Raw genomic sequence first — 11,834 nt, 5'->3', positions numbered from 1 at the left:
TGTCTCCTGAGAGTAGAAGTAATAGTAAAATTGATGATCTTCGGTCTATCCTTCCAGTCAGGGGCTTATTTCTTCTGTTCCGATCCGCTGTGAGGCATGTGTGAATCACATTACCTCCGAAACCCGGATGTTTCGTTGATGAATTACCGAGGATTTTGCTATTGAAAAAAAATTTGTGTTAGCAAAAATTGTGTGTTTAAAAATCCAGTGCATAGAAATTGTGTAAAAAGAAAATTGTGTATAAAAATCCAGTGTAAAAAAATTTGGCTTCGAGATCAGCGACAGGCAGCAGCCGGGGAGGACATAGGTGGATTAATGAACGGGCCTACCGGGCCCAGGCCCAGGGGGCCAGAGGCCCCAAGGGGCCAGGCCAACTTGGCCCCGCGGCCGCGACGCATGCAAAACTGCTTTTGCAAAAATAATAATCTTAGGCCCCAAGGGGCCAGGCCAACTTGGCCCCGCGGCCATGATCCATAGAGGGTCAGAGGCCCCAAGGGGCCAGGTCAACTTGGCCCCGCGGCCGCGACCCACAGAGGGCCAGAGGCCCCAAGGGGCCAGGCCAACATGGCCCCGCGGCCATGATCCATAGACGGTCAGAGGCCCCAAGGGGCCAGGTCAACTTGGCCCCGCGGCCACGACCCACAGAGGGTCATAGGCCCCAAAGGGCCAGGCCAACTTGGCCCCGCGGCTGCGACCCACAGAAGGCCAGAGGCCCCAAGGGGCCAGGTCAACTTGGCCCCGCGGCCACGATCCATAGAGGGTAAGAGGCCCCAACGGGCCAGGTCAACTTGGCCCCGCGGCCGCGACCCACAGAGGGCCTGAGGCCCCAAGGGGTCAGGCCAAATTGGCCCCGCGGCCACGATCCATAGAGGGCCAGAGGCCCCGAGGGGTCATGCCAACTTGGCCCCGATCCATAGAGGGTCAGAGGCCCCAAGGGGCCAGGCCAACTTGGCCCCGCGGCCACGATCCACAGAGGGCCAGAGGCTCTCAATCATTATTATCAAAGCTAATCCTCAAATTGGATCACACAACCTCACTCACATATTCTTTATCAATTATTAAAGGTTGTTTCTGAATTTTGATCACAGAACTTAATGCAAATATTCTTGATTGATTGGCAAAGCTCATTCTCAAATTTTGATTACACAACCTTACTCTGACAAATTATCATTATCAAAAAGCTCTATCTCGAATTTGGATCACAGAATCTCACTCAAGTATTCTTAGCTGTGCCCCTCCCCCATCGAGTCTTTCATAAACCGGTCTGTTCTTTTAGAATCTCCTCATTTGGTACTTTGAACTCGTGAGTGACTGCTCAAAATTTGGTTTCCTTTCCCTCAGTTCAGACTCAGAGATAATTTTCTAATCATTCCACAAGAAGTTTAACGCGCACACACACACGACACACACACACTTGAGTTGAGCATTACTTGGAAATTCTTATATTTTCCATTTTGCTGTTATTATCAGCATCTTCCCATTTTGTCCTTTTCTTTCAAAAAAGTTTACAGTCTGACATTTGTCACTGCTGTCAGTTAATAACTTTTTGGTCTTTGACCCATTTTGTCATTTTCTCGATTCGATCGTCACTGACCACTCTCTCCTGTCTGGCAGACATCGTTGCTGCCATCATAGCCAGCAAGCTGCCTGCAGATAGCAACATTTTGGTGTCCTTTGTGAAAATATTTAGAAAGTAGACAAAAGTACGCAAAGTTGTACAACTATTATCTTTATGATCTTTTTTTTTGTTTGTTTGTTTCTCTGTTACTGTGTGTGGCCAATTAAGCGACTTTTGGCCATACCTGGCTGGTGACATTTAGCGACTTTCTGGTTGTTGTTAAAATTAATAATAGCAACAGTTCTCTTCATCTTAATGCAATTTATTGTGTCTGTCTCTCCACATTTTGCCATTAGGTACTTTGAGCTCTTGTTGGTCAGTCACTTTAAGGTACATTGTTGCTGCCATCATAGCTAGCAAGCTGCCTGCAGATAGCGACATTTTGGTGTCCTTTGAGAAATATTAAGAAAGAAGACAAAAGTACAAGACATTGTACGATTACTATCTTTTTAAAAATTATTTGTTTCACTGTCAGTGTGATTGAGCGACTTTACCGCTAGATTTCGCGTCTTTTGGCCATACCTGGCTAGCGACTGAAAACATCATTTAGCGACTTTTTGATTGTGAAGATAAGTGGTAAAAGCAGATCTGCCTGTTGGTCTTCCCACATTTTGCCATTTGGTACTTTGCACTCTTGTTGGTCACTCCAAGGCATTTGTCCCTGCCTTCAGCTAGTCACTTGGCTCTTTTGGAATTTATTTCACTGTAATTGGCTCTCTCTTTCTCCTCAGTACAAATCAGTCTGTTCCCTTGCCATTCATCACTGACCACTCCGCTCTCCTGTCTGTCAGACATTGTTGCTGCATGCAGATAGCTTGGGGTCCTTAGTGAAAATATCAGAAGAGAAAAGTACACAATTATCTTAATCATCTTTTTTTATTCACTGTCAGTCCTTCAGTGAGTCCCAGTGTGTTGGCGATTAAGCAACGTTGGCATTCGATTTAGAGACTTTTGGCCATACATGACTGGCGACTCAAAACGTCATCTAGTGACTTTCGCTGTCTGAGTTTAGCATTGATTGGAAATCTGTTATCAGTTCTTATAGAAATCAGCTGATTTCTGCTTTTGACTGTTAATGCTAGATTGCTAGTTTTGAAAATTGCATCACTCACACACACACACACACACACACACACACACACACACACACACACACACACACACACACACACACACACACACACACACACACACACACACACACACACACACACACACACACATGGTTGGTTAAGCTGTTGTGATAGGCAAAGAGCCAATGTGCACAGAAAGAAGGGAAATATGGATCATAAACGTCTAAGTGGAGGAGCTAGAAAAAAAATTCAGCAAGAAAAGAAAAAAAAGGAATCAGTTTTACTTGAGAGTGTTCCAAATATCTCCAGCTTCTTCAGTACAAAGACATCTGCTGAAAGCAATTCTATAAATGCTACTGCAAATTCAGCTAAGGTTAGCAATGCACCTGAGCTAGCATGTAGCTCCCAAGATCCTGAGACCACTACAACTGTACGCACTGAACCAAATGCTTCGGATGCTAATGATTCAACCAACTCAGCAGTAGCCAGTTGCTCGGATGAATGTGAGGTCACTGCACCTCTGGACAGCATAGAAAATTAGTTGAATCTTTTTTCAACACCATCTACAGTGACAACTCTACCTAGTGATCCCGCTAAATGGGCTGATACCCTCACTGAGTCAATGAAGGAAGTTCTTATTCAAAGAGGTGCAAAATCATTTCACAACCATCACAGCCATTATCCAGCTTCTGTGAGGAACAGTGGGCTAGGAGGCAAAACCCGATGCCTAAACAATGAACATTTTACTTCACACCTGCCCAATGGACAACGAGTACAAAGAGAGTGGATGATGTACTCTCCCTCTACTGGTAATGTTTACTGCTTTGCATGCAAACTGTTTTCCCCAAAAACGCATTCTTTTGTGACAGGCTATTGTGATTGGAAACACTCAGAAAGATTTGGTGAACATGAGCGAAGTGCTGAGCACATAACCTGCATGCAAGCAGTCTTGAACCGCGCCACAGGTGCCACAGTTGATGCAGACCTGTTCAAACAGTTTCAGGCAGAGAGCAGCTATTGGAGGCAGGTGTTACAAAGAGTTGTTGCAGTAATTAAATTCCTTGCAGAAAGGGGCCTTGCATTTAGGGGTAAAAATGAATCGTTAGGGTCTCCTCTCAATGGGAATTACCTTGGTATTCTGGAGGTCCTGGCTGAATTTGATCCCTTTCTAAAGGATCACATCAGAAAGTTTGGGCAGATGGGTCGAGGTAATACCTCATATCTGTCCTCCACCATTTGTGAGGAATTCATTGAATTGATGGGTGCAAAAACCAAACAGGCTATAGCAGATGAACTGCAAGCAAGCAAATACTACTCTATCATTGTGGATTCAACCCCAGATTTATCTCATGTGGACCAATTGACATTCATATTCCGTTTTGTTAGCAAAGAGGGCAGTGTTGTTGAACGCTTTGTGGGTTTTGAGCCCATTACTAGCCATACAGGTGAAAGTTTGGCTAACTGTGTCATGTCTGTGTTGGAAAATCTAGGGTTAGAGCTGTCAAATTGCAGGGGGCAGGCTTATGATAATGCCAGCAACATGTCAGGGAGGTATAATGGGTTGCAGGCTCACTTAAAGAAAAGCAACCCATTAATACACTATATTCCATGTGCAGCTCACTCTTTGAATTTGGTGGGAGTCAACAGCATTGACAGATGTGGAAATGAAGTCTATAAGTATTTTGACTTGATTCAGTCTATTTACAACTTCACAACTGCATCCACACACCGATGGGACAGGGTATTTGGCAATTCCAACATAGATCTCACACTTAAAGCTTTATCCAACACGCGTTGGAGTTGCCGTGCAGAATCTACCAAAGCACTGTGGCAGAACTACAGTAAAATAAGAGCAGCACTACAGGGTATTTCCACTGATGACACAGAGAAACGAGACACACAAACTGAAGCTGACAGTCTAGTGCGGAAGCTGGATTCACTTGAGATGGCCTTCATGGCAGGCTTTTGGGACACTGTTCTGTCCAGATTTCAGGCCACAAGTCTGCAACTTCAAAAATCAGACATGGACCTTGGTACAGCAGTTAGATTGCTGGAATCTCTGCGCACCTTTGTTCTCTCCCAAAGAGATCTATTTGATCATTTTGAGCAGAAAGCCTTAAACATGTTGGGTGGCACCACATCTTACAGGGCTGAACGGACGAAGAAACGTAAAAAGTTTGCTGATGAATCAGCATCCCCAGATGTTGTGCTTGAGGGAAGGCAACTGTTTCAAATAGAGACATTTATTGCCTCTATTGATCAACTGAGTTCAAGCCTTAATCACCATCTGGAGGCCTACAAACATCTGAACAATTTGTTCAGTGTCCTTTTCTCTTTGGATACAGAGTCCAATGCTTCAGTCCTTCACAAGGCCAAGATTCTCACTGAATCATACTCATCTGACCTCAATGAAAGTATTGGACAGGAGCTTATACAGTTCAAATCTTTTATACAGCTCAACAACACTGATGAGGAGAGGACCCCTTCAGGACTGCTCAAAACAATAATACATTTTGGACTACAGCCTATGTTTCCTAATACATACATTGCGCTACAGATTTTTCTCACTCTACCGGTCAGTAACTGTGAGGGAGAACGCTCATTCTCTCTTTTGTCAAGAGTCAAAAATGAGCTGCGCACAAGAATGACTCAGAAAAGATTAAATGCGTTATCTCTATTGGCAATTGAGAGTGAGCTGACAAGAGAGTTGGACTTCAATGATGTGGTGGATGATTTTGCGAAATTGAAAGCACGAAAGAAACCCCTTGCTTAAAGGTGCACTGTGTAAGATTTTTAGGTTGTTATTTCCAGAATTCACCCATTCACTAATGTTAGGCTACCTGTTTTCATGAATACTTACCACCACCATAAAATTCTAAGTATCCATTATGACTGGGAGAATTGCACTTTCGCCATTTCTGGGAACTGTCTGTCACCTGGATTCTGAAGATAGGATTGACTTTAGGCAAAAGCTTGGTGCTTTCTCTGGCAAACTGAACCTCAAGCTTCATTCTCTGCAGCTTTGCATTCTTGTTCAGACTTTCATCGACAAGGAACTTTTCAACTTCCCCACTATCGTGAAGGGGCCACCAAAAGATTTCAGTGTGTCCAGCATGTCTAGTCTCTTCTTCTCCTGTCTTTGAGCCATCTCTTGTTTCTCGTCAGCCCAACTCTCGAATTTTGCCTTCATGAGTTTACTCCAGTTGAGTTCAACCTCTCTTTTTGCTTGTGCTGCTGCCTTGAAACCTCTGAAGCTCCTGGCTCTTCTGTAAAATTATTGACCTATTGACTGCGTTCAGTGTGCCCAACTTCTTCAGTCTGTAGTCCACCTTGCCACATTGTCTCTCCATCCCAATGTTGTGCACAGGGGTGCCATCAATGTTACTAGCCTGTTCACTGACAGGGTCCATTGGGAAGGTCTCCTCATCCATCCCATAGTCCATCCTCTGCCTGGCCAGGACAGTCTTCAGATGGGGCAGCATGAGATCTGTCAGCTGCTTCACTTCATCCAAGTATTCGGCAGCCACGTCTGACACTGAGTTCAGGACATGTCCAGTGCCTGTCCAGCCACTATAGCATTCTTGCTGTCTACATCCAGATCTACCATGAAACTCTGTAGCACTTGCTCCATCTTCATATCGGCCTCCGCCAACCGCATCACTTTATTCATGGCACTGCTGAAGCCCAGTGTAGTGTGGGTGCCACAAAAGATCTGCCCTGCTGGTTTTTCCAAGTTGTTCATCTCTGCCAACAGCTTTGAAAAGCCTTTGTTGTGCTCTGTGCTGTCGGTCATATGTGCATCTACAAGTTTATAAACATCCTCCACATTGACTCCTCTGACCGACGCCAGTATTTCGAACCCCATATCCACTTGCATTTCTATGTCCTCAGTGGTCTCTCGGTGAATGGGTAAGTAAGACAGGCAGAGGAAATGGGCTATCTTGACCTGCATGCAGCCCTTGTACCATGAACTGGCCTACACCTTTCTTTGTGGTGCTCTCCGATGCATGTGTTATCATTTTACCTTTCTCCTTCTCCTCCTCAAGCTTTCCCACAAAATAGATACAGACTTTGAGCCTCAATTTGCTGCACAGCTGCCGTTATGCCAAAGTGTTTTCCTAAGATATTATTTTATTTTTAATGATAGAAGGGAGGAAAAGGGGGCAAAAATCATGTCCAATTTAGTTTTTTGGGTGGGGTGGGGGGTTTATTTCATGATAAGTACCAACTTCCAATACATAATATCTCTCAAATGACCCAATGCACCATCACTGAAGTGGGCGTAATCATTTTCCAAAATTTTTATTTTTAGGCCATTTATCCCCTCCCCCACCTGTGTCTGTGTGAAACCTGTGCTTGTCTGTGTGGTATACCTAATAGTGTGTGTGCAGTATGTGCACTCTTCTGTACAGTACAGTGTGCATGTCTGTTCACAGTATACAGTATTTCTTGCATAGTGCGTGCGTGTGTGTGCGCGTGCACGCGCGGGGTTGAGGGGCCAAGACCATGTCAGGCCCAGGGGGCCAAAATTTCTTAATCCGCCCCTGGGGGAGGAGAGTGGAGTTGGTGGTGGAGCTCGAGCGAGAACCAGCCAGACAACACTGGAGAGAAACCATTCGTGTGCTCAATTGATAGAAAAGACAACTGCTGAAAAGCACCCCAAAAGACTTTGCACGTTTTGTTGTAAAATAAAACATTGTTGTCAACCTGGAAGAGCCTGGCATGTCGGTAATTGGCGGTCCGAATAACCCGGAAGTGCAAGACTTCCACAGCGCGATTGCAGCTATTTTGGATACAACACATCTCAGAGAACTTTGGAATGTCCAGGTCAGCTGTGATTCTACTTATCGAAAAACTTTGTCCATTTGTCGAAGAAGAGACAACGAGAATGTGGATGTGATAAAAAAAGGTAGCGTGTGCTTCGTATTACCTGGCCTACGAGGGAAGACTACGGAAAACAGCGAATGCGAATACGTCGTTTGAACCTAGAAGACCATTTTTTTCTGCAAAAAAAACATGATGGATACTATTGTCCAAGTATAAATACGTCAGTGTAATTCAAAACATTACAGAAAGGGTTGGGGGCGGGGCGTGGTTGGGGGCGTGGCTAAGAGGGGAGGAGTATATTTACAGCTAGAATTCACCAAGTCAAGTATTATATATATATATATATATATATATATATATATATATATATATATATATATATATATATAAATATAATATATATATATATAATCAGGGTCAATCCCATAATATATATAATATAAATATATATATAATTATACTCAATGGTTAAATGGACATCTTTATGTGCTCGACGCCTCAATCATTGGTATGTTTTCATCTACAAAACCATTCTGGGTATCACTCCATCTTATCTGTCTTGTCTTTTAACAAAGAAACAAGGAAGTCACAATCTTCGTTCAATGAATGTTCTGCAATTTGTCGTCCCCAAAGTAAGAACTGAACTGGGCAAGAAAGCATTTAGGTTTTCAGCACCGAAGGCTTGGAATAACCTACAATCGAATATTAAACTTCAAACCCTAGTTACGTTGAATGAGTTTAAAGCTTCTGTGAAAGGACTGCAGTCTACCTTGTCTGTATGCACATGTGTCATGTCAGCAAGTTTTAATGTTGTAAATGCGATGTTTTATGTATTTGTTTACTGTTTTTAATGTAACCTTGCTGCTGCCCTCTTGGCCAGGTCTCCCTTGGAAAAAAGATCTTTGATCTCAATGGGATTTTACCTGGTTAAATAAAGGCTAATAATAATAATAATACAGCAGACGAACTGCTTTACGATAGACGAAAACGTGACTGCTGTTGTTGTGTGTTGTTGCCGCACTGGGAGGACGTTAATGAAACTGCCTAACAATAAACCCATATAAGAAACCAAGAACTCGCCCTCAATCATTCTACAGTTTTACGTCATTGGGAAGGTACGCTGTTTATATTGTGGGAAAGCGGACTCAGGTCCGTATGGACCTGAGTCCGCCTGAATTTCGGGAGATTTTCGGAAGAAAATTTGTCCCGGGAGGTTTTCTGGAGAGGCGCTGAATTTCGGGAGTCTCCCGGAAAATCTGGGAGGGTTGGCAAGTATGTTATAGAACATATTTCTTCTTCCAATAAAGTATTTTGTGTCACTACTTATTCATTGTATTTGATTATTTTGAATAAAACTTGGTTAAGGTGTTCATGAGTACGTTTTGCTCCAATTTAACAATACCGTGAAAACGATGATAATCCTGATCATTTTGGTGACAATAACAGTGATATGAAATGTTCATATTAAAAAACATCAAGTCCCTACCTTATGTCAAAAATGATTTACGACCTAGCTGTCAAAAATGATTTACGACCTAGCTGTCAAAAATGATTTACGACCTAGCTGTCAAAAATGATTAATGACCTAGCTGTCAAAAATGATTAATGACCTTGGGGTCAAAAGGTCAAAGGGGGGTGGGGTTATGGAAAGGTCAGAGGGAGGGGGAGGAGGGGGGAATACACCTTGTGTCAGAAATGATTGATGACCCTAGAAGAGGTGGTGGGGTTATGGAAAGGTCAGAGGGAGGGGGGTATGAGGAGTCCCACGAGTCCCGCAGTCGTGGGAGGAGTGGTGGAGAAAAGTTGGAAAAGTGGTCAAAAGTCGTCAAAATGTTCAAAAATCACACGCACGCACGCACGCACACACACACACATATATGTGAATGGGTTTGGTTATAACAAAGTATTTGTTAGTACGAGCGCCAAGAGGAAATGGAAAAGATGGAGAAGCCCTTTGTTTCAGCAGCCGTGATTAGTGAAACGCCAGTTTCCATTTATAAAAATAATAAAACTTACCTGGCTGCTCCTCGCAAAAGTAGAGTTTTTTTGAAATGCACTCAAATTCCTCCAACCGAGTCTTTGCGTGAGAAATGGTGCTTGGATGCTTACGGAATGGTTGGATCTTTTGGATATGTTTTCAAATATCAGACAGGAGATATTTGCTTGTTTCAGCTGAAAGAGAGAAGAGACGAAAGCCCTTTTTCGATTGCTTCTTCGCTATCAACCGTGGATTGGGATGTGTTAAGTCTGACAATGCCCGATGTCCTTTGGCATGATCCTTCTCCGATGGAAAAACGGGTAAAAGGAAGCTTGTTTACTTACCCGACGATGGATGAGTTGAGTGAGAGAAGAATTCTGTTTAGCGCTACTTGGGAGACGAAATCTTCGGCCTCAGGTCGTTGGTTTTTCCGCGCCAGTCTCCGTGCTCCTAAAATCAGCGGTTCCTATACGCCCCAGTTGACCGAGCCAGACGTCTTTTCCCTGGAGTCTTTCAACTCCGAATGCGGGGTGTTTACACCGGTGGTGGTCGTGCCCATAGCGGCATGGCGAGAGTGTATGGGGGAAATGAAGGAGAAGATAGACGTCTTGTTTCGAAGTAGTCGGAATTGGAAATGTATGGTGACAACGAGAAGAAGGTTGGGCTTTGAGACCACACCCCCGACGGAGTACGAAAGGACCTCCCCCGCTTCAGTTTCAACCAATAGCCTTCAAGGGAATACTCCCGCCGAAACCTCAACCAATACCATTTGAAAACAACCCTTCCGATAGTCTGATTGGTCGAAACTTTTTTTTTTAATCGGACTCCACCCCCTTTGAAAACAACCCACCCCAGCAATTTTTTGACCAATCCACATCGGTTCCTTTTTTTTTTGTACCCTTTAAAAACAAACCATTCCTGCAATTTTTGACTAAGCCACATCGGTTCCCTTTCTGAACGCAAGGACCTCTCAAACAAGAAAATGGCAAACAAGACAATTAGATGCGTAAAGACCTGTTTTATACCACAGGACCAATTAAAACAGACTGATGAAGCAACCATGGATGCAGCCATGGCTGAGATTTTTAACCCTCCAGAGACGACGGAGGATGCGTACGACGAAGAGACTCCTTCAGTCCCGCCGTGTCGCTTCAGCAGATGCCTCGGCAGACGGGGGATGAAAACCAGCGACGCTACACAGTCTTTGCCAGACAATGATGCGGAGGAGGAGGAAAAGGAGAATTGTTTCGTAAACATAACTCCGCCAACATCCCAGCCACCATCCCCGTCACTCTTGGAGGCCACATTGCACATCGGCGATGAAACCGATGGGGGTCTGTTGTTGTTTTTCGCCAGCACGGTGAAAACGGCCGTGTTTTATCTCCTCAGCCAGGCCATTTGCAGGTTCAGGCAGAACGAGTGCTACGGCTGCTGGGTGCACCATCCGAGCCAGAGACAACATCCATGCCTGGAACCCTACGAACAGGACTTTCTGCTGTACAACCACTTCGAAATCGTCAAGAGTCTGCGTACGCCTAAATTCATTCAGGCCATTCAACGCTTGCTGATGCTTCGTCGTATTAAGGCCGAGGATTCAAGGGTTGAAGCCTACGCCAACTCTCTGCTGTCTCAACTGGAATCTGAGAAAGATATCTGGGGGTCCATAGATGACATGTACAACAAGATGGTGACGGATGATGAAACGATTTTGGGACATTTGGATATGGTGACAGAGTGTTGGAAGAATTAAAAAAAAAAAAAGAAAAAAAAGATGGGTAATTATTGGGCAAAACTTGTATACTTTGTCGAGAACCACGCTGTTATTTACCCATTGACGGATGTGATAGAAGCATTTATTCTAAAACGAGACAGACCTCAAAAACTACAAATCATTCTTGACTATGCCCGCTCTCAGCCCGCATGGGAAACTATCAGGAAAGCCGTTGTCTCTCATGCTTTGGACTTTGACATTTTTTAAATCATTTTGGCTGAATGGTCTAAAGAAAAGTCTTTTCAACCCTCACCTTGTCATGTGTTTGTTTTATATGCTCTGTTTGTTGATATGACAATGTATCGTCTGCGACGTGACATCCCCGTCAATGTTTTGTTTGAACTACAAAAACTACACAATGCGATTAAATTTACCTACGGTATACCTGTTTTACATCAAACCTTGATTATAGTTTATAGTTTATAGAAAAATGTTTTAGATACATCGTGTTGTTTTTCATGAATAAAAACAAAATGTTTTAGATACACTGTGTTGTTTTTCATGAATAAAAACAAAATGTTTTAGATACACTGTGTTGTTTTTATGTGTTTTTTTTTTCATGAATAA

The sequence above is a fragment of the Nerophis lumbriciformis genome, linkage group LG29 (genome assembly GCF_033978685.3).
Source record: "Nerophis lumbriciformis linkage group LG29, RoL_Nlum_v2.1, whole genome shotgun sequence".
In the NCBI taxonomy this organism is placed as follows: Eukaryota; Metazoa; Chordata; class Actinopteri; order Syngnathiformes; family Syngnathidae; genus Nerophis; species Nerophis lumbriciformis.
The sequence above is the reverse complement of the archived record's forward strand: the minus strand, read 5'-3'. Positions refer to the sequence as shown.